The sequence below is a fragment of the Hyaena hyaena genome, unplaced genomic scaffold (genome assembly GCF_003009895.1).
Source record: "Hyaena hyaena isolate Hyena2069 unplaced genomic scaffold, ASM300989v1 scaffold_182, whole genome shotgun sequence".
Taxonomy (NCBI): domain Eukaryota; kingdom Metazoa; phylum Chordata; class Mammalia; order Carnivora; family Hyaenidae; genus Hyaena; species Hyaena hyaena.
In genome coordinates, this window is record NW_024080814.1 from 2,696,867 (window position 1) to 2,721,834 (window position 24,968).

General features: G+C 35.3%; 1 protein-coding gene across 1 annotated transcript in view; it reads left to right on the forward strand.

Annotated features, from left to right (window-relative positions):
• The window catches only part of LMNTD1 (lamin tail domain containing 1), a 160,121-nt gene that overhangs the window by 88,555 nt on the left and 46,598 nt on the right, over nt 1-24,968 (forward strand). The gene's annotated exons all lie outside the window — the stretch shown is intronic.

Here is a 24,968-nt window from a genome sequence, read left to right on the forward strand (position 1 = left end):
TGACATTATTCTTAATTATAGAATCTTCTAAATGTTTCATGTGATTCTTTATAGGTTTCTGAGCAATACTGTCATTTGGAGACAGACTTCTGTAAGGTGAATTATGTCTTTGTATGTAATTTACAGATGAACAAATATGAAAATAACATCTAATTTAATTTGTTAAATTATAGAAAAAGTTTGGAAGTAAAGTTTGCACAACAATTTAACCATCCCTGGTGACACCGATATATAAACAGAACGATTTGGATCTGCAAAAAATATGAAGCAGACAGTAAAAGGAGAAAATCACACTGACCTCTTCCCTGAATTCTTCTTTTGGCTACTCCTTGTTAGATGCTGAAAATCCACATTGAGTTACCATATACTCTTCTTATTCCTCAGTAAGAAAAGATTTCACATCTGTTGTCTAGAGGCTATGATGCCAGGTTTTTATTCCCTCGTGTGAATGAAGAGGGATAGAAATAGAATAGGGAAGTGAGTCAGGGAAATAAAAGTAAATACATTTTGTACGTATATTTAACCTGTTGTAATATCAATTATTTCTGTCAATTTTCCATGTTAACAGTTATATGCCTAGGTCAATAGATTTAATCAAAAGAGTAATATTTTGGAACAGTTTTTTTGACTCAGGGGTATTCAACTTCTTTTTGTTTCAGAATCACCTTTTCTAGTCCTAAGAGATTCAGAGGGTTATATAAATAAAATAATTCTGATTACATTACCAATCTTGATGGTCGAGCTACCAACTATATTACTTTGTTGCTCCTCGTATTTCATCAGCAAAAGTTGCTCCATTGAAAATGGATTCAGATGTTTTAAAACCCAATGCTTTAGGGATAAAACACCAGTAGTTCCTGTTTTGACAAATGAAGAGCTGTCTTGGACTCTTTAATTTATCCTTAGTACATAACACCAGCCATATGAAAATTTCTTAGCAGCCACAGTCAGAATTGGTTTATAGTAACAGGCATGTTGTCCGTGTGATGGACTATGTACAGCTTCGACGGCATGCTGCCAGGGGCTATGCATCTCATGTGCCTTTTCTTACTCTATTTCTGACTGGAGACATTGCTATTCAAAATGAAAAGTTTATTTACTAATTTAAGTTAGTTCCAAGTACATCAAAGCTTACTGTTCATGTAGGATTATATGCCATATACTTAAATACATGACCTCATTTAGTTCTAGTACCAACTCTATAAAGGAAGTGTCTATTTTCTGTTTTTGAAGAAGAAAAAATTGATCTTGGACACGCTACCAAAATCACATAGTTTTTATGAGATTGCTCTCAATTTAGTTTCAGGTTTGTCTAATTCCAATGTCCAGGCTTTCCCAGCCCAATTTCAAGAAGAAAATGTCATAAGATTACCCAAACCACCTGTTATATCTGGCTCCTGAACTATCAAATCCAGACGTAATTTTGATCATCAAAGAGGTTCATGATCATTTTGGGTAAATCAGACAAACTTTGTAATTATTAAGATAAAAGTATATTAAGGGAATATTTTTAGAGAATTACTATGAAGACTGATTGTCTCATTATATTTATTTCACCAAACTTATAGGGCACACCTATATACAGGCATTATGCCAGTCCCTGAAGATATGAAGATGAATAAGATACACAGTCCCTATCCTTCATCTCATATTATCATGGTAGAGATATATATGAAATAAGACCTATAATCATTCAAAATATTTAATGCCATTCAAAATGTTTAATAACTGTACTGAACAAGCATCAGATGCTTGTTATATATATAACTCTATATATAGAGAGAGTTTTCAGCTGGTGTGGCTGAAAATCATGCTTATTGCTTATCAGCTTTGATTATAATAATGTAATTAGTACTCAAAAAGAGATATGTGGGAACACAGATGGAGAGGAGTGGAAGGAAGGGATGAAGCTGATCATGAACAACCTGAAAATAGAGATGACATATGATTGTAACCTTGAAGGATGAGTGGGTGTTTTCTATGGGACAAAAGAGGACGAGGCCTTTTAGGCAGAGGAAACAACTCTATCAGGGGCTGTATATGAGATATGTAAGATAGTCACATTTATAGAATCAGAGTGGAATTAGTGAAATTAGTGGTTTTAGGGGCTGGGAATGAGGAGATACTAATCAATAAGCATAAAGTTTCAGCTAAACAGGATGAATATGTTCTTGAGATCTACTGTACAACATTGTCCCTATAGTTAACAATAGATCCCATGTTAAATGCCCTTACAGCAATAAAATTAAATTAAACATAAATAAACAAGCAAACAAATGAATACTGGGCAGCATTGAGAAATGCCAAGCAACTGTGGTTAGATTATGGGGTTCCTGGGGAGTAATGGCTACAGATGACGGTAAAAAGTCATTTTAGGCCAGATCAAGAAGCTAAGCTAAGAAGTTTTTACTTTTCTTTCCTGGGCGTCAAAGATCCTAAACAATTACATCTTTGCTTGAGATAATTTTGGTTGTATTATAGAAAATATGCTAATGGGAGAAGGCCATGCAGAGGCTATATTAATAATTTAGGAGAGAGATATGATGTGAATCTATACTGGTATTGTTGTAAAGAGAAGGAGATGGATGTAAGAGACACTGTATGTATTGGTTGATTGACTATATTGAGGTGGGAAAGAAAAAATCAAGAATGCATTTGCCTTGAGCAACTTAATTGGTTTTAACTGAGATAGTACAAGCAGATGGAGATAATATATCCAGTATGTTTGAAAAGTGAGCAAGATAATGGTCTTGGTTTCATACGTAATATGTCATGCAGAACACTGAGATGGAGTAGTCAAACAGACAAGTGGAAATGTAGATGACTAACAGTACTTATTCTACTCTACACACACACACACACACACACACACACACACACACACACACTTACTTGACAGACAACTCATAACCTAAGGAAGAATTACTTTGAAACTAATATATGTTAACTACTTCTCCTTTAGTAAAACAATTTGTTTTAGTTTTATGGTTTGAGTCAATTTATGGATTGCATATCAAAATTTATAAATATCAAAATGTATTCAAAATCTGTTTTATTTATTTTGATATTTTATTGTGCTGCTAAGTCCAAGGTTAGATCTTGATTGCCCTACAGGTGAGTTTGATTTGCGAACATCCCTCATACAGTTTTCTTTTATTATTTTCTTTTAGTGAATTCCAAGATTGCATGCTGTTGTATAACAGCAAAATGCACGTAAAACTCCAACACTGACCTTGAAAATGGCAACTGGGGGAATTGCTCAGTATTCATAGATAGCCTGAATTGGCTCAAATCTACAATAAAGACAGTGAATATTTATATCAATGAGCAATACAGTATTAAACAACTCCCTCACTTACGTGGTTTTGCATTAAACCCATTGGCATATGCATGCAATATATTGTGTGACCAGTATTTCAAGTCACACTGAAAGCATATTCTGTTTCTGTTTGGTTACCTCCCCTAACCACTCTACCCAGGGGAAAGAAACCACAAAGGTAATTAATTTGTTTTTGGCACATTCTAATCTATTAGTGTCACTTTAGGCATCTAAATCCTCAAACTAACTCTGTTTGCCCAAAAGCTACCATTGAAGTATTTCACCTATACCTGCCCTTTGCATTCTTCCTCCTGTCTGGTGTCATTTATTCATTCATTCATTCATTCATTCATTCATTTTTGTCTGGTATAATTTAAACTCCCATTTAAGCAACACCACATTGTAGGGATTTAGGTTTATTCACAGTAGTATTTTTTTTAAATTTTAATGTTTTTATTTATTTCTGAGATAGAGAGAGACAGCTTGAGCAGGGGAGGGTCAGAGAGAGAAGGAGACACAGAATCTGAAGCAGGCTCCAGGCTCTGAGCTGTCAGCACAGAGCCCGACGCAGGGCTCAAACCCACGAACCATGAGATCATGACCTGAGCAGAAGTCAGACGCTTAACTGACTGAACCACCTGGGTGCCCCTATTCACAGTAGTGTTAAAAATGGTCAGCCAGTCTTCCCAAGTTGTGTCCAAGGTGTATGTGTGCACATGTGTGTGTGTATACATGCATATGTATGTACGCACATGCATACATGTGTGCCCCATATGTAAAATGTCTGCATGCATGAATAACCTCCTTCTTATTGTGCTCCGTAAGATCAAGCAGGTGAGATAGACAACTAGGCAGTGAACAAGGCAAGAACCCTCTCCTCGGCATGAAGCTGAGACACTAGCAGGTAGGAGTCAGTACATTGGGACTAGAGAAATAGGTTCCCACCATCTCCTTTTTAACCCTAGCCTTCTCCTACTAGAATTTGCTATGACATGTCAATGAAACCAGCACAGACCCTGAAGTGCCCTACCCTCTCAGAATCTGTTTTCTGAATGCAGTGGCTGCTTCCTAACTGGTCTCTGGAAGAGAGGCAGTTGGCCTTCACCAATATTTCAAGAAAACAGAAATTTGTTTTTTCTCTTTATCTCCCTCATTGAGTTATTTGCAGACCTCCATACTTAATGGAAAAAAACATATTGTATTAATTTTAAGATGATAATTTTTCACAGTTTAACACCTCTGTATCATCAGTGGCATCCTATGGCATTGGTGTTGCCTGGATTTAATTTCTTATATAAGCATTTATTTCCAACAGTTACCCAGGACTACTATTGACCTGGTACCACTTTAAATTAAACTTTATTCTTGAGTTTTTTACATCACACTAGTGGTGTGAATTCAGACCTCATGTCTATATAATGGCTGTGGTTCAAAATCTCAGGGGAGATTTTTCTCTTCTTTCTCCTCCCAGTACTAAAGTTAAGAAATGCAAGTAGTCCCTTAGGAATCCCAGCTTTATGGTAGGATATCTTATTGGATTCCCTATCTAAGACTGTTTCTCTTCATATTTGATAAAATAATGGTGTATTTTATAGCCAAAAGAATATAAGAAATTTGGTACTTGAATTGAAAAGGTTCACCAGGGACAAAAATTCTTTACAGTTTATTGCTTCTGTACAGCAGCACTGCCTTCTTCAAGTCTTTACTTGTCTTTCAGAGCCTGCCAACACTCCTCAACAAGACCCAGGTAATCACCCTCCAGATGAATGATTCACTATGCAATTTGTAGGTATAATGGGATTTGTTAATTTGTAATTTCATCAAGATGTAATTTGTGAGTAAAGATTGTGATAAAGCCGTAATTACCACTGTGGTGATTTTGTTCATTGCTTTTGCAAATACTTATTAATGTATCTGTGTTATACCCTGAGGAAGGAACAAAGATTCCCAAGAAATGGTCCCTGACCTCAAGGATCTTAGAGTCTATTATGATTGGATAAAGCATGTGGAAAATAACTGTAATGTTTAGTGGAAAGTAATGCTGGGGAATGAAAAAAATATGTCCCATGGATATTCAGGACAGAAAGAAATTATTTCTAGTTTGAGAAGAACCAAAAAAAAAAAAATACCTTACAGATGAGATGGGGAATAATATTAATAAAAATAATAATTACCATTTAAAATGATTTACTCATTTTATTTAATCCTATATGAAATAGATATTAATTACATTTTATTGCTGATAAAACTTGTTTTGAAAAATGAATAGATTTTTAGAGGCAGAAGCAATTTTGGGAAGGATTTTACTTATCAGTGAGAATAGTCAGAACAAAAGCATGAATGGGAAAGCAAGGCACATATACAGAGATACTACATAGATTAATTTGGTTGGAGCATTGGATGGGTAAAACAAATAATAAGAAAAATAAAACTGAATATTTTTGTTTTAGTTAAGTAATGGAGGAATAGATGGGAGTTGTCATGGTGATAGAATAAATAACTTGGCAGATAGTTTATTATAGCATAACAGAGGAGGAAGATTTATCAAAGATGAAGAAGTGATTTGAGGATTGAATTGTGGGAGAACCTGTCAGATGACTAAAATTAATAACACAAGAAACAAGTGTTAATGAGGATGTGGAGAAAGGGGAACGCTTTTGCACTGTTAGTGGGAATGCAAAGTGGTGCAGCCACTCTGGAAAACAGTATGAAGTTTCCTCAAAAAGTAAACAATAGAACTACCCAGCAATTGCACTGCTCATTATTTACCCAAAGGATATAATGATACAGATTCAAAAGGGTACATGCACCTGTGTTTATAGCAGCATTATCAACAATAGCAAACTATGGAAAGAGCCCAAATTTCCATTGACTGATGAATGGGTAAAGAAGACGTGTGATATATATACAATGAAATATTACTCATCCATCAAAAAGAATGAAATCTTGCCACTTGCAAAAATGTGGATGGAACTACTGTGTATTATGCCAAGTGAAATAAGTCAGAGAAAGACAAATAATACCATATGATTTCACTCTTCTGTGGAATTCAAGAAACAAAACAGATGAACATATGGGAATGGGGGGGAAGAAAAAAGAGAGGGAAACAAACCATAAGAGACTCTCTTTTAATTTTTTAATGTCTATTATTTTTGAGAGAGAGAGAGAGAGAAAGCAGGGGAAAAGCAGAGAGAGACAGAGACACAGAGACACAGAATCAAACGCAGGCTCCAGGCTCTGAGCTGTCAGCACAGAGCCCAATGTAGGGCTTGAATTTACAGACTGTGAGATTATGACCTGAGGCATGTGAGATTATGACCTGAGGCAAAGTCAGATGCTTAACTGAGCCACTGAGGTGCCTTTCCCCCATAAGAGAGTCTTAAAGAAAGAGAACAAACTGAAGGTTGATGGACAGAGGTGGGTGGGGGGTGGGCTAGATGGGTGATTGAGAGATGGTATTAGGAGGGCACTTGTTATGATGACCACTAGATGCTGTATGTAAGTGATGAATCACTGAATTCTGCTTCTAAAACCAATATTGCACTGTATGTTAACTAGAATTTTTTTTTAATGTTTATTTTTTGAGAGAGAGTGCAAATGGGGGAGAGGCAGAGACAGAGGGGGCAGAGGATCTGAAGCAGGCTCTGCATTGACAACTTCACTGCTGACAGTAGTGAGCCCAATGCAGGGCTTGAACTCATGAACCGGGACAGGAGATCATAACCTGAGCCGACATCTACCACTTGAGTGACTGAGTCACCTAGGTACCCCAACTAATTAGATGTTAAATAAAAATTTGAAAAATAAATGTATGGGAGAAAGTGATGCTAGAAGAAACAGTAAACACAAGAGAATATGGTACATTGAGACTCTAGCCCTACAAGCTTAATTATAAATGTCCTAACACAAGTAGAGAAGAGGCGTGGGAGAAGAACCAAGCAAAGTATGATATGTAATCAATTGTGGTAGGGTTTATAAAGTTCTAAACATCAAGGATAGTCTCCCTGAATGGATACTCTTAGATCAGCGTATGTAAGCCCAAATCCAATTTAGTGAGGTACCATGTTGTATCAGATGTAAGCCTTATAGCATGGACGATGGTGACTCATGAAGTAGGGAAAGACTGTCATCAGGGAATACCTTTCAGGGCCAAATGAGAGAAATTGAAAGCAAAATTGAACCACAAGGAAAAGGATTTACTTAAGCTAAAAAGATTTATTTAACCCAGTTCTGTCCCACTGCTGGTTACCAATTTCCTAGAGCACAAGGTTGACTTTTGAAAAAGATACTTTCCATCCCACCCCTTGGTAAACTGGCAGAAAAATTGGGCATCATTGACCTAGGCAAAAGGACTAGCCAAGAGTTTCCTGGGTGGGGCCTTGTATTCTTTCAATGAAAGAATAAAATGCTATGTCATCAGCCAGTTTAGGGCTCTGTTCATTTTAAAGCATTATACGCATAATCTAAAGAGAGGAAAAAAAACACCCAACTGATACAAAGAAAAATTGGTGGTTGCCAAATGCAGGGAGGTGGGGGTGGTTGAAATGGTTGAAGGGGGTCAAAAGGTACAAACTTGTGCTTATAAGATACATAAGTCTTGGAAATGTATTATACAGCATAATGACTTAATAAAAAAGGATGGGAAGGAAAGAAGGAAGGAAGGAAGGAAGATGGATTATGCTAGCACAATAGCTCTAAGTGAAGAAGTTTTTAATTATCAAATTTTTGAAATTTCTTTAGAAATAAATCTACCACCACTAATTTTTTATTGTCTCACTGTTTCTATTTTATGAGATTTGGATTCCTAGGATCCTGGATTAAGTCCCCATTGCCATATACTAGCTTTACCTTTTTTATTAAGCACAAGCTATATAATTTTGACGTTACTTAACCATACATTTTTCATGAGCAGATGAACTATTTCTCTTTGTTTACTTTGTGATCCTTTTTCCCAGATCTGTTTAGGTTAATTGTCATCACTCAATGCAGAACACCCCTTCTGCAAAGAATGGCCCACCAAAATATTTTCTGAGGCAGTAATGTAAAATAAATGATTATGAGTCTAGAATAGTAACACCACCTTATACTACTTGTATACTTATTTCTTTAAACATTTAAAAAACCTTTCATAGGCACTTTCTCATTTAATTTTCATAACACACTTTGTAAAAGTAGGAAGAATGAAGAAGCTATAAAAGAGAAGATAATGAAGACAAAGAAATATCACCAAGTAGCAAGATAAATTTGAATCTCACCTTAAATTTGTCATGTAACTTATAGGCTCTAGGATTAACTCTTTTGTCTAAGCCCGATACTAAAAGAAGCATGTTTTCTTACTGACTAAAGGCACCAAAGAATAAACAGTGAAGCCAAAGGCATATGAATATTTTGTTTAAAAAGCGTGAGGATAAGTTTTTAGTAATGGCTGTCCAGGTAATTTGTACAAACTCTCCTACTAAAAACAACTAGGAAAGCTGGGAAAATGTAACAGAAATAAAGATACGAGAAAGCTCTTATGGCATTCAAGTATCCTGATTCCATAGATCCAGAAGAACAAAAGACCCAGAAGGATAATGCATCTTTACTGTCAGATTTGCCCTAAATTTGTCAGGTTATTTTAGGAAGAGTTGGTTAACAGTATGAACAGAAATTTTACAGATTTGAGGATCTAGAGAACAGAAGTTGGTGTAAAAGTCCCAACAAAGAGAGAAGTCCTGACAACATCTTCCTCCAGACTTTGAGCTTGAACCTTGAAAGTCACACCCTAGGAGTAAGGATAAACCAGAAACAGACTGATCTTCAAAAGGACTGAAATCCAGTCTCAAAGTATCTTAATCCCTGATTGAACTCAGTAAGTTAATATGGACTTTTCAGTGTCCCTAGTTGCCAAATATAAATTTCTGAGGGAATATAATGTCACTTTAGGCCTAAATTATGTCTCATAATTTTTTCATTCACTGTGCTTGGTACTCAATCAGGAATACTCAGAAATATGAGGACACAAGACAGGTACCTGAACACACACAGAAGTAACACATATAAGGAGTTCATACAACACAATAACAAAATAATATTAATAATAATAGTAATCCAATTTAAAAATGGGCAAAGAATCTAAACAGACATTTTCCCAAAGAATCCATGCAAATGGCCAACAGGTATGTGAAAAGATGCTCCACATTACTAATCATCAGAGAAATGCACATCAAAACCACAGTGAGCTGTCACTTCATACCTGCAAGAAGGGTTTTTATGAAAAAGACAAGATAACAAGTGTTGATGAGGGTGTAGAGAAAAGGGAACCCCTGTGCACTTTTGATGGGACTGTAAAATATAGACAAAATCTGTCTTCAAAATGATAAATTTGGTATTATTCTCTGTAATTTTTATAATATGTAGGAAAAAAATCAGTACAGATACAAATGACTTGAATAACAATTATTATAATTAAACTAATTGAGACCTATAAAGCAATGCAAATCAAAATAAAATCAGAGTATGCACTGTTTTCAAAAATACATGAAAATTTTACAAAAATGAACCATATGCTGGCCATGACGTAAACACGATAAATTTGGGACTTACATTATTCAGAATATGTTCTCTGACCACAGAGAAATTTGGCTAAAAATCACTTTTAAAAAATCTTCATATGTTTGGAAATTAAGCTATAGGGATTTTTTTTTTAAAAACTAAGTTTTTAAACTATATTGAAATAAATGATAATTAAAATACTACATGCTAAATTTATGACATAAAAGTAAATCCATGCTTAGTTGGAATTATATAGTCTTAACTGCCTATATTAGAAGATAAAGATGGGCTGAAAAGTAATTATCTAAGCATCCATCTCAAGTATTCATAAAAAGAATAGCAACAAACTGAACCCAAAGAAAGTTAAAAAAAAAAAGTATAAGAAAGGGAAAATATATAAATAATCATATAATAAAGAATACCGAAAACCAATAGATGGTTCTTTAAAGGAATTGATAAAATTAATTTAGAAAAAAAAGACAAATGACCAGTATCATTGATAAAAACGAAGAGGACACCACAGATTTCACTGACATTAAAAAGATATTAAAAGCATATTTTGAAAAAATTTGGTAAAAGTATGGGTTGCCAAAAACTATGATAAAAATGGAAACTATGATCAGTCCTATAACTACTAAAGAAATTTAATTTTAAAACTTCTCAAAACATAAAGTGTATAATCAGAATGTTTCACCAGTAAATTGTACCTTGGATAAAAGGAAGTAATAATGCCAGCCTTACACAAATTCTTTCAAATGATGGAAAAGAGATATTTACCAACTGCTTTATGAGATCAGCATAATGTTTATACCAAAACCTGAGAAGTATATTACCAGAAAGGAAGATTACAAGTAATCTACTATTTCCAAATTGATCTGCAAATTCAGTACAATCCCAATAAAAATCTAAGGTGTTTTTTTAAATTTATAAGATGATTCAAAAAATCCATATGGAAGTCAAAGAACCTACTATAGTACTAATAACATTGAAAAGAACAAATTTCAATGTTTGGAAGACCTATACTCTACAGGTTCATTAACTAAGGCAGCATGGTAATAGCACAAGGATAGACTAATAGAACAGAACAGAGACCCAACTATATGGTCACATGATTTACAACTAAGGCACTGCTGTCTTTCAATTAGAGAAATACTGTCTTTTCAGTAAATAGTGTAGGATCTATTGGATAACCAAGTGAAAAAGGAAGTAAACCTTGAATCTTTCGGTATACCATAAACAAAAATTAATTTAAGGTAGATTATAAATGTGAAAGAGAAAAAAGTGTAACTTGTAAGAGGAAAGACAGTCTAATATTTTCATGACCTTGAGATAAACATCTTAAACAGGACACAAAATCATTAAATTTAAAAAGTTTATAAATTGAACATTAAAATTAACAAACTCTACTCAAAATGTACCATCTGGAAGGTTATAAGGCAAAGTAAAATGTAAGAGAATACATTTATAATATAAATCCAGCAAAGAACTTTGATCTGGAATATATAAAGAATTTCTATTTTTAAAAAAGCAACCCCTTTCCAACGCACAGACACAACACAAACACACACAAATACAAGCAAAACATTCCTGATGTGTCCTATAATTAATCTAATTATTGATTCATTAGGAACAAATAAATGTCTACATAACGCATGCTCCTTGGCCTATGTGTAAGGCCTTCCACAGCCTGGTTTCCCCTGTTTCTCTGCTTCTATTTCATACTGTACATCCAGACTATCTCTCTGTCTCAGCCCTTGATATGTGTATGTCATGTCTAACCTCACATTTTGATGCTTGCCAGAAAAGCACATTCCACACTGTCTAGCAACAGCAAACAATTATGGTGTATTTGTTAAATGAATGCATGCACGAAAGAGTAAGTTAATAAATACCTTCCTTCCTGTTCTCTGCCTTTTGAAATCCTCTCTTTCGAGGTTCACCTTATCTCACCTCTTCTGTGAGGTGACAAAAAAACAGCACAGGTAATTCTGTGCTAACCACAACAGCAAAAGTAATTCTTTGCTGAGTTTTTGCAGCTCTTAACAAAACCATTCCTTTGATTCATATCACATTCTGTTATGCATTATGTTTTTTTCCATATTCAGATACTACTGTCCCATCAAAACACTAAATTCCAGAACAGCAAGGAACATGTTTGACATCTGTTTATATTATTACAGAGTCCAAATGCCTTGTAAACAGTGGTGCTCAATATTTTTTCAGGAAATAGTATGGTGTAATGGTGAAGAATGTAATCCCTAAAGTGATATAGGACCTTACCTCTAGTCCTTTTTCTGCTACTTCATAGCTGTGTTACTCTGGGCAATTACCTGACTGCTATAGGCAGCTCCTTGTGAAAGGCAGATAATAATACTCTTAAAAGGGTGAAATGAGATCGTATACACAGAGTACTTAACACAAATAGGAAACATGATAAATAATAGCTGATAGTAGCAATAGGAGTAGTATTCACTATTGATTATGGCTGACTCTGATATAAGGGGATATACTCAAAAAACTAAGGAAGAAACAAATGTGAACAAAAAACAACGAAACTAAAACTATGTTTTAACACTTACCAAATCATATACAAGTGGCTGTGTGGAGGGGCACCTGGGTGGCTCAGTTGGTTAAGCATCTGACTTTGGCCCAAGTCATGATCTCATGGTTCGTGGGTTCAAACCCCACATCAGGCTCTGTGTTGACAGTCCAGAGCCTGGAGCCTGCTTCAGATTCTGTGTCTCCCTCTTTCTCTGATCCTCCCCCACTGGTGCTCTGTCTCTGTCTCTCAAAAATGAATAAACATTAAAAAAAAAAAAAAAAGATGGCTATGTGACTGTGTGGGGCTCTGTTCACAGTAACTCTTGACACTCAAAAGATTACTAAATACATCATGTCATCACAAAATGGTGCTTCATAATCTTGGCTCCGTAGTCAGATGGATGTGGGTCTATTTCCAGATCCCACCACTTAATGATTGTGTAACTGCAGGCAAGTTGCTTTATCTCTCTGGACCTCAGTTTTCTCATGAACCTGATAATAAAAACTGCAGCATTTGCTTGCTGTGAGGATGAATTGAGAGAATGTACAGGAACTCCTGGTACTTCACCTTCACACCTGATAAGCACTGATTAGCCATTATCTAGTGAAAACTCACTTTTCCTCAGGGTTATGTCCCATAGTACTCCTTTTATGTCACTGAAATGGGACCATTCCACTATGTTCAACATCACTCTCTTTCTCTAGGAAGTCACATGTCACAGGATCATTGCGAGACCAACTTTTTAAGAGTTATATATGCTAAGTCTATAAATTCTTTTTTTGTAATTTAAGTTCAAGTTAGTTAACATATAGTGTAATAGTGATTTCAGGAATAGAATTTAGTGATTCATCACTTACATATAACACCCAGTGCTCATCCCAGCAAGTGTTCTTAACTTCCCTCTCCTGTTTACCCATCTCCCTACCCAACACCCCACCAGCAACCCTGTTTGTTCTCTGTATTTAAGAGTATCTTATAGTTTGTCTCCCTTTCTGTTTTTATATTATTTTTGCTTCTCTTCTCTTATGTTCATCTGTTTTGTATCACAAATTCCACATTAGTAAAATCATATAATGTTTGTCTTTCTCTGACTTATTTCTTCTAGCATAATACACTCCAGTTTGATCCACGTTGTTGCAAATGACAAGATTTCATTCTTTTTGATTGTTGAGTAATGTTCCAGTGTGTGTGTGTGTGTGTGTGTGTGTGTGTGTGTGTACCACGTCTTCTTTATCCTTCTTTAACCCACGATGGACAATCGCTAAGCCTATATCTACTGATTATAAGCATTTTACTTGATTTGGAGTTCTTCAGGATGGTAAATAACTGATTTTCAAACTTTTCTCCTGATAGAACATCAGTGCAAAGGTTACCACTATAAAATTAAGAGTTTTTGCCCAAATTGTAGTAAAGATAGTAAATAGAGGGGCACCTGGGTGGCTCAGTTGATTGAGTGCCCAACTGTTGATTTCATCTCAGGTCATAATCCCAGAGTCATGGGATTGAGCCCTGCATCAAGCTCCATGCTAAACATGGAACCTACTTAAGATTCTCTCTCCCTCCTTCTCTCTCTCTCTCTCCCCCCCAGCTCACATTCTCTAAATAAACAAACAAACAAACAAATAAATATTTAGAGAGCTCCATTTCCAAACACTGCGTGGATTTTCTCATTCCAGGCATCTGGTTTCTCACCTCTTTTCTAACATACAAGGTCTCAAAGAAATGACACAGTAAAATTTCAGACAGCATTATCCACAACAGTGGCTTCTTTTCTGTCGCTAGTGAAGGTTAGAAGTGTCCTCTTGCAAAAGATATAACTGAAATCTCAGGGTCCTCAGTAGTCTTAGAAACCTCCTGATTTCTTCTGTTTTCTCATTTGCACATGAAAAAAAAAGCGCTGCTAACCAACTTAAATTTAATTTCCCAACTTAAGTTTACTTATAACTCAAACTTTCAGTAAAATAATAAAAGCAGCTTCACTTATGTAGATAGTATCATGAGATTTTTCAAGAATAACTAATTCACCCTTAGTGAACTGTACCTCTCAATTGCCACCTATCAACATCATTAATAATGAGTAATGCTATCAGTAGGTACCACAGATCAAATTTGTTACATGTGCAGACTAAGAGAATGAGGCGCCCTTTGCCTGGGTGTACTTCCACTTTGAGCTTGTCTGGACTCCATTTAGACTTATAATTTTGCCTGACGCCATGGGGAGGGCTCGTGTTCAGGTTTCGAATAACTCTTCTTTCATAGTCTTTTAATCCAGGGCTTCTCACACAGTGTTCTTATAGGGCACCAGTGTTCCATAAGCTGTAGAGAGAGAGCATTTGATTGTAATATTGAATAATGATTACCTTTACCCTGCTTGCAGAGAAAAAGAATTAATGGATAGCATTTACTCAATTCAAATTGTTTTCCAGTAATTTTTTACAAGTCTTTGGCTCCAGACACCACTTTTCTGCTAAAGGTTGCCAATAGATGACAGAGGAACATGAAATTACAAATTCATATCGATAGGAAAACTCGAAACCAAACATTTGTTCTATGTTCAGCAGTTTGTTGGGTGTTTTAAGACATGTCAGCTGGTGACTGTGAGGTTATATGCTATACAAATAATATAGATTTCCTTTTACTAGTGAAAATATATTTACATAATGTGTAGATGAAATAAAATTGATTTATATGTTTTAAATACTTTGCAAAGAATTTGGTGCTCTCCAAATAAGAATGTGATCTGGGTCTCTGCCCCCTAAACAAGTCTGAGATAACCTTAGAATAATAAGCATTATATTCCTTTAAAGAAAATGATAGAAAATATTGATGGATAAAGACTAAACCTAAAATACATGTATGCTATGTGTGAAATAACTATGCAGTTATTTATGAACCATTGTTAAAACTGACAGGAATGTCTGAGGATTGAAACCATTGCTTGATACTTAGTACCACATAGGCAGATCTAAGATCTTAGTATTACTTCCCAATAGAATTTTGTGATTGGAAAGATTCATGAAGGTATTTGGACAAACTATCAGAAATTTGAACCTTCCCAAATGGTTCTTTATCCTTTATGTGAACACCTCCGGTAGGACCTTAACTGACCCTGACTTCAAGGTAAAATAATAGCATTTATGTTTGTAGCTGTGTTACTTACATGTGTTTCTTGGGAAGGAGATGAATCAACCTAGTACATTTTTAGACTAGGAAGATATGTTACAATAGGAATCTATACTATATTTATGTAGGTGCAAATGTGAAACTGTATTCCTATGTATACAAACTCTTGAATCTTAGCTAGTGAAGTATGTCATGTTTTAAATTGTAATCCTCAACTGCACATTACTCAATATGAATATTCCCACTCATGGCCTGAGAGAGGATGAAAATTCTCTTTTTATACACAGTCTGCATTCACACAAGACATTTTATTTATATTACCAATTTAATAAAATCCCCTACTGTGTAAATGTTCTCCATATGTGGAAACATAGGACTAGAATGCATAAAGCCAGTTCTTTGTGTTTTTCAGCTTTTAAAAAATTACGTGCATGTAATGTTTTCCTGGTTTTTTTAAATTGCTGAATATGGTATTTTGCCTCTTTTAACTTTTCCTAATTAAGGTGAAAGCTCACAAAATAAAACTTAGTTTTCATTATCCTGTTTTACCCTATATCTCTCTCATGGGGAGTACTTCAATTTCTCATGCAAAATTCTGATGTTTTTTTGGCAAAGGATAAGACCAAAGAGAGAATACAGGTTCCAGAAGCCAGGGGAAAGAGTCATTGGAGACCAAGGCAGAGAGAAACCAGGGCAAAGCTGGTTCAGAAGTAAGCGGTCAGGCAGTTACCATGGAAGACATTGGGAAGATTTTGGATAGGAATTACAACAGAGAAACAGGGAGTACCATGAAGGAGCCTTTGTAACAAATAAATGAGAGACCATATTCCAGCTCTGCCATCTATTGGCATTATAACCTTGGAAGAGGTATTCATCTCTCTAAACTTCTACATCCTCATTTGAGAAAATGGGGAATTTCCTGTCTTCTAGAGCTGTGATGGAAGAATCTGTGTAAAGACTATTGTACCTCATAAACAGTAGGTGCTTCTGCTTTTTCTCTTCAGCTAATGCTTGACCCTATTCTTTCTGAGCTGGAGACAGCCATGATGATGACACCATCAATGTTTAAAGTCTACAGATCCCAAAATGAAACTCATGTTCTAGCCTTTTTACTCTGGAAAAATCCAAACATTTAAAGAAGAAATAGACATGTATAACAAACTTCTGTGTATTCATTAGTGAATTTCAACAGTTACAAATCTTGGCCCATCCTTTTCATCTCCATCTCCGTTCACTTCTTATGATCGGTATTATTTTGAAGCAAATCCAGATATCATAGAACCTTAAGTAAAAATGCTTCAGTATGTATTTCTAAATAGTAAGAATTATTCTTAAAGCATACAATCATAATACCAAACACAACACACCTAAAATATTTAATATTTATTACTTAATATTATTAAATATCAGGTTGATTTTGTTGTTGTTGCTGTTTTTGTTTTTGCTACTGTTATTACCTATTGTCAGGTAAATTATATAAACCACATGAATACACCAAGTGGTATTACCATTGATGATGTAATTTTTCCAAACTGACAAACAACTCTTTGAAAAGTTCTGAACAAACCAATATATACTCTTCCCTCAATGTAAACAAATAGTTACTTCCTGGAGATTTTGGTATATATTTAAAGGTTGCAAAAATATTTTGTATTTATATGTAATATGGAATTGGGCTTTACCCTCAGATAATTATAAACTATTTTTCATCTGTGTGAATGTCTGGCAAATTATGTACTGTAAGGGAAAATTATTTGCCACATTTAAAAAAGTCTCTGGCTCCTATCCAATAAATCCCAGGAACACCCCACCAAGTCTTTATGACTATTGTCCTTTCACATTTGCAAAATGCCCTCCATGGGTCACTTCATCCCGTATTGAAAACCACAGATTTACTTTGAGCAGCTGCAAAAGAGGAAATTGGTTTTAGTTGCATATATGCTATAATTTTGGGAAAAGAAATAAGGAATATCCAGTATGGGGAATGACTAGTGGAACATTCACAAACTCAGAGCTTTTCAAAATTTTTCTCAGTTGATGGAATTTTGTTTCTCCAAACTATGTTGCAAAATGTGAATAGGCTTTCTGATAAAACAAATGAGGTCATAATGACTTCATGGTAACATATGTAGTTCAAGTACAAAAAATTTTAACATCTAGGAAACCATCCAGACAGGTAGAATTAGGGAAACTGGGATAGTGGCAAGAAATAATAAATCCATTTTTACTTATTTTCTAAGAATAAGTATAAATTTATAAATCTCTTTATGCTGTATTTACATAATTGGCCCACAACCTTAGTAAGGAATTATGCTTCATCTCCAAGACGGAGAAAATATAGTGAAATGTTTACCCTCTGCTAGCTTACTTGTTTCATTATTACTTCAGGTAATTTTTGTATATCTTCAAGTATATTTCTTGTCATTTCTTTTTTTACTCATTTTTTAAATTCAGTTATAATTAAATACAGCATTATATTAACTTGAGGTGTACCATATAGTGATTCAACAATTCTATACAGTACTCAGTGCTCATCATGATAATTGCACTCTTCATCCTCTTCACCTATTTCACCCATCCCCCCACCCACCTGCCCGATGACAACCACCAGTTTGTTCTCCATATTTAAGAATCTGGGGTTTTTTGTTTTTCCCTTTTTTCTTTGTTTTGTTCCTTAAATTCCACATATGAGTAAAATCATATGGTACTTATCTTTATCTGACTTATTTTATTTAGCTTTGTAACCTCTAGATCCATTCACATTGTTATAAATGGTAAGGTTTTACTATTTTTATGGTTGGGTAATATTCCATTGTGTATATACCACCTTTTCTTTACCCATTCATCGGTTGATGGAACTTGGGTTTTTCCCATAACTTGGCTACTGTAAATAATGCTATAGTAAACAAGAGGGTGAGTATGTCTTTTCAAATTAGTACTTAAATTTTGGGGGGCTAAACACCCAGAAGTGGAATTCCTGGATGATCAATTTGCATTGCTACTGACAATGCACAAAGCTTCCTTTTTCTCCACATCCTTGCCAATACTTGTTTCTTGTTTTTTTTTTTTTGTTTGTTTGTTTTGTTTTGTTCTGTTTTGGTTTGGTTTGGTTAATTTTAGCCATTCTGACAGGTGTGAGATGATACGTCATTGTGGTTTTGATTTGTATTTCTCTGATGATTAGTGATTTTGAACATCTTTTCATGTGTCTCTTGGCCATTTGTATGTCTTCTTTGGAGAAATGTCTTCATGCCCATTTTTAATTGGATTCTTTGTGTGTTTTTTGGTGTTGAGTCATGTAAGTTGAGAGTTTGTATCATGAATGGATATTGAACTTTGTCAAATAGTTTTTTGCAACTATTGAGATGATCATATGGTTTTTATCCTTTATTTTGTTAATATAATGTGTCATTATTGATTGATTGTTAACATTGAACACCTACATCCCTGAAATAAATTCCATTTGATCATTGTGAATTTTTTCAATGTATTGTTATATTCAGTTTGATAATATGTTGAGGATCTTTGCATTTATATTCTTCAGGATATTGGCCTGTAGTTTTCTTTCTTTCTTTTTCTGTTTGTAGTGTTTTATCTGGTTTTGGTATCAGAGTAGTGCTGGCCTCATAGAATGAATTTGAAAGCTTTCTTTCCTATTTAGTTTTTTGAGATAGTTTGAGAAGAATAGGCACTAACTCTTCTTTAGAAGTTTGTTAAAATTTACTTGTGAAGTAATCTGCTCACAGACTTTTGTTTGTTGTGAGCATTTGACTCCTGATTTAATTTTGTTGCTAGTAATTAATCTGCAGGTTTTCTATTTCTTCCTGGTTCCATTTTGGGAAGCTACATGTTTTGAGGAATTTATCCATTTCTCTTCTAAATTGTCCAAATTGTTGGCATATAATTTTTCATAATATTCTTATATTCCTTTGTATTTTTGTGGTGTAAGTTTTATTTTGCCTCTTTCATTTCGAATTTTATTTGAGTCCTCTCCCTTTTTCTGATGAGTCTGGCTAAAAGTTTATCGATTTTGTTGATCTTTTCAAAGAACCACCTCCTGGTTTTATCGATATGTTCTTTTGAGATTTGTTTGTCCTTTTTCTGATTCATTTAGGTATAAGGTTAGGTTGTTTGAGATTTTTCTTGCTTCCTGAGGTAGACCTGTATTGCTGTAAACTTCCCCATTAAAATAGCTTTTGCTGCATTTCAGAGATTTCAGACAACTGTGTTTTCATTTTCATTTGTCTCCATGTATTTTTTAATTTATTCTTTGATTTCTTGGTTTACTCATTCATTGTTTAGTACCATGTTGTTTAGCTTCCAAGTGTTTGTGTTCCTCCAGATTTGTGTGTGTATGATAGATTTCTAGTTTCATACCATTATGCTCAGAAAAGATCCATGATATATCAATCTTTTTGAAATTTTTGAGACTTGTTTTATGACCCAACATGTGGTCTGTTCTGAATAATGTTCCATGTTGACTTGAGAAAAATGCATATTATGCTATTTTTGGATGGACTGTTCTGAATATATCTGTTAGATCAATCTGGTCCCATGTGTCATTCAAAGCCACTGTTTCCTTGTTGATTTTTCTGTCTAGCTGGTCTATCCATAGATTTAAGTGGGTGTTACAGTGCTTTACTATTATTGAATTACTACTATAGATTACTTTATTTATGTCTGTTAATAGGTGCTTTGTGTATTTGGGTGCTCCCATGTTGGATGTGTACATATTTACAATTATTATATCTTCGTGTTGGATTGTTCCCTTTATCATTAAATAGTGTCCTTCTTTGTCTTTTGTTGCAGTCTTTGTTTTAAAGTCTGTTTTGTCCAATATAAGTATTTTTATCCCAGCTTTCTTTTCACTTCTATTCGAATGATAGTTCTTTTCCCATCCTTTCACTTTTAGTCTACTTCCATCTTTAAGTTAGAAGTGAGTCCCTTTCTATAACTTGGCTATTGTTAATAGTGCTGCTATAAACATTGGGATGTGTGTGCCCCTTTGAAACAGCATTTTTGTAAGTCCATCGACTGATAAATGAATTAAAAAAATACATACATATACACAATGTAATATTACTCGGTGATCAGAATGAATGAAATCTTGCCATTTGCCACAACATGGATGGAACTAGTATATTATGCCCAGCAAAACAAGTCAGAGAAAGACAAATATCATATGATTTCATTTATATGTGGAATTTAAGAAACAAAACAGATGAACATAGCAAAGGGGAGGAAACATAAGATGATAACAGAGAGGGAGGCAAACCATAAGAGACTCTTAAAAATAGAGAATAAACTGAAGGTTGCTGGAGGGAAGGTAGTTGGGGGGATGGGCTAAGTCGGTGATGGACATTAAGAAAGGCACTTGTTGGGATGAGCACTGGGTATTACACATAAAAGATGAATCACTGCTCTGTACTCCTGAAACAAATACTTCATTGTATTTTAACTAACTTAAATTTAAATAAATAAATAAATTTTTAAAAAAGAAGTGAGTCTCTTAAAGGCAGCAGATAGATGGGTCTTGCCTTTTTATCCATTCAGTCATCCTATGTTTTGATTTGAGCATTTAGTCCATTAACATCCAAAGTAATTACTGATAGGTATGTAGTTATTGCCATTTTGTTACTTGTTTGTGGCTGCTTTTGTAGTTCTTCTCCCTTTCTCCTCTTACTCTCTTCTTTTTTGGTTTGATTGCTTTCTTTAGTAATATACTTGAATTCCTTTCTCTTTATTCTTTGCATATCTCTTACAGTTTTCCATTTGTGATTATCATTAGGTTGATATGTAAGATCCTATGCATACAGCAGTCTATTTTAGGATGATGGTCATTTAAGTTTGAACTCATTCTAAAAGCCCTAAATTTTTACCGTCCCCTCCATTTTGTGTCTATGATGTCATACTTGACATCCTCTTATTTTACTTATCCATCCCTTAACTGATTTTAATAGATATGACTTTACTGCTTTTGTGGTTTAATTACACTGATTTTATAAGTAGTTAATATAATACTTATTATGTTTGTATGTACCTGTGAATTTTTTTTCATTTCATAATTTTCCTATTCTTGATTATGGCCATTTTCTTTCCGGTCACAAATTCCCTTTAACATTTTTTGTAAGTCTGATTTAGTGGTGATGAGCCTCTTTAAATTATGTCTGTCTATACAGCCCCTCTGGAAAACAGTGTGGAGGTTCCTCAGGAAACTAACAATAGAACTCCCCTATGACCCAGCAATAGCACTGCTAGGAATTTACCCAAGGGATACAGAAATGCTGAGGCATAGGAGCACATGTACCCCAATGTTCATAGCAGCACTCTCCACAATAGCTAAAACATGGAAAGAGCCTAAGTGTCCATCAACAGATGAATGGATCAAGAAGATGTGGTTTGCCTATACCATGGACTACTACATGGCAATGAGAAACAATGAAATCTGGCCATGTGTAGCAACATGGATGGACCTTGAGGGTGTTATGCTGAGTGAAATAAGTCAGGCAGAGAAGGACAAATATCATATGTTTGCACGTATAGGAGGATTAGGAGGAACTTGACGGAGGAACAAGGGGGAGAAGAAGGGCGGAAATGGTGGGGGAAAGGGAGAGAGGCAAACCATGAGAGACTCTTGAATGCTGACAAAAACTGAGGACTGATGGATGTGGGGGGGAGGGGAGATGGGCATGGAGGAGGGCACTTGTGGGGATGAGCACTGGGTGTTATGTGGAAACTAATTTGACAATAAACTATTTGTAAAAAAAAAAAAAAAAAATTATGTCTGTCTAGGAAACTCCATTTTATTTCTACTTCTATTCTGAATGATAGCATTGTTGGATAGAGTATTCTTGGTTACATGTTTTTTTCCTTTCAGCATTTTGAATATATCAGGCCATTCTCTTTTGGCTTACAAAGTTTCTTCTGAAAAATCATCAGATAGCTTTATGAGGTTTCCCTTGTATGTAACTGTTTTCTTCTCTTCTGGTGCTTTTAAGATTCTGTCTCTGCCATTACTTTCTGCCATTGTAATTATTATGTGTCTTGGTGTGGACTTCCATGGGTTGATTTTGTTGGGAGCCCTCTGTTCCTTCAAGATCTGGATGCCTATTTCCTTCCTCAGATTGGGAGGTTTTCACCTATTATTTCTTCAAATAAATTATCTGCCCTTCCCCTTTCTGTCTCTTCTTTTTCTGGGATCCCTATAATATCAATGTTATTGTGCTTGATGATGTCACTGAGTTTCCTTGACATATTCTCATTTTTTACTATACTATTTTCTTTTTGTTGTTCAGTTTCTTTGCTTTTCATTATTCTGTCTTCCACCTCACTGATCTATTTTTCTTCTCTCTCTTATATACCACTGATTCCTTTCAGTATATTTTTTAATTTCAGCAATTGAGTTTTCCATCTTTGATTGGTTCTTTTTTAATATTTTCTGTCTCTTTGTTGAAGGTTTCAGTGAGATCCTCCACCCCACTCTTTTCTCACATCCAATTAGTATCTTTATGACCATTGCTTTGAATTTCTATAGGCATATTGCTTATCTCCAAATCATTTTGTTATAATTTTGTCCTGATCATTTGGGACATATTCCTCCATCTCATTTTGTCTAACTATGTTTGTTTCTGTGTATGAGGAAAGTCAGTTATATCTCTTTAAGGTAATGGACTTATGAAGAAGAGGTCCTATAGTACCCTGTAGTGCAATGTCTCTTGTCCATCAGAACCTGGCACTTCAGAAATGTCTCCTATGTGTGTTGCATGCACACTACTCTTGTGGTTGAGCCACATTTGCCTTCAGTCGGCTGGATGGCCCTCTTTTTTGTGGGCAAGGTTTGATCTCTGTGTTCTTATGGGGCCAGTCTGGGGTGACTTTGTGCTTGTAGTGGGGTCAGACCAGATGCTTGCCCTCACCGTTTTCCAGAACTGTAGTTGCACTTACCTTCAAAGTGCTGTCCCTGAATGGTCTCCTGAGTGGCTTTTTTTTTTTTTTTTGGTAAATGAAACCTTCTATCATATCAGATGTCTACCCTCAGTCTGTCTGTTTGGGTTGCAGTGGCCCCCCCCAAATACAGGGTTTCCCCTTTGTGCTGCCCCCATAAAGTTTTTGTTGGTAGGCAGGGCTAGCAGTCAGATAAGATGTTTTCCCTTAGTCCACCACAAAAACTGCAGTGGAACTGATCTGTGTGATTATCTTCCCCTCTCACCAGAGCAAGAGTCACTTTGGAGTGGTGCTGGCCACTGTCAGGGCTGCTTGTGGGAGATGTTACATCAGACATGGCTTTGGAAGGATTAAGGCAGGTTGGATGGGGCAGTCTGCAGGAGAATAGGGGGAGGCACACAGGTGTTGGCAAGGTAAGTGCTCATCTGCTTGCAGGATGAAACCTAGACTAGGTACCGAATGTTCATGCTGGTTCCCATGGATATCTGGTTATCCAGGCTGGAGATAGATAAAGAGAATGGTGTCCACCAGCTCTTATGTTCTTGGAGAAATTTCATAAAGACCTCTAGCACACATTCTGATATTAGTAAAATAAATCTTGCTGGTATACCCTAGGTGCTTGTCAAAGTTGTTTGTGTGTTGTTTCTTTAAGAGTAAGAACTGTTTCCTGACACCTTCTGGCTCTCCTGGAGCTGACCCCACTGATTTTTAAAGTTCCCACTGTTAAAACCCAGTGATTGTGAAAACTCAAAGAATTTCTGGTTTTCAAAGCCAAATGTTATGGGGACTCATCTTCCCAGGTCAGGTCCCATGTCTGGGGTGCTTGGTGTGGAATCTATTCCCCTCCCTTTTCTGTGCTTGTTGTGTCCCTCCAGTACTTCTGATCAGTCTCATAGGTTAGTTTGATTCCAACTGGGGTTCCACTCTTTTGCCATTTTTTGATGTGCCCTCCTTTCCAAAATTAACTGTGGAGAGACTATTCTGCCAGTCTTCATGTTATTTTCTGATGCGGTTGTTATCTAGGAGTATCTGTGTGACAGGGTAAGCTTAGGATCCTCCTATTCCACTATTTCACAGGTTCCAAAAGAGATCTTTTTCTTTTGACTTATTAAAGCAGTTACTTTGTTCATTGTCATTTGTATTTAACTACTGTTCATCATTCCATGATGGAAGCCATTTTCTAATCTAAATTGGAAGATATTTATATATCTTTATTCCTTGAAGGAGGAATTGTTTCTTCATAGTACCTATCTGGTTCCTGGTACAGAATGGATGCTTATTTAAATATTTGTTGAATAAACTTATTCACCCAGTAATCATCATTTTTAATCTGTCTTATTACTGTGTACAGTCATGTACCTTCCTATGTATTTATTATATTCTCATGTCATCATTATCATAAAACATTAAATGTGAATCTTTCACTCACAGTTAGAATCTTAACTAAAAGATTTCTTCTAAACCATACTGCTGGCATAACTAGGAGAAGAATTTAGGTCTCTTAGC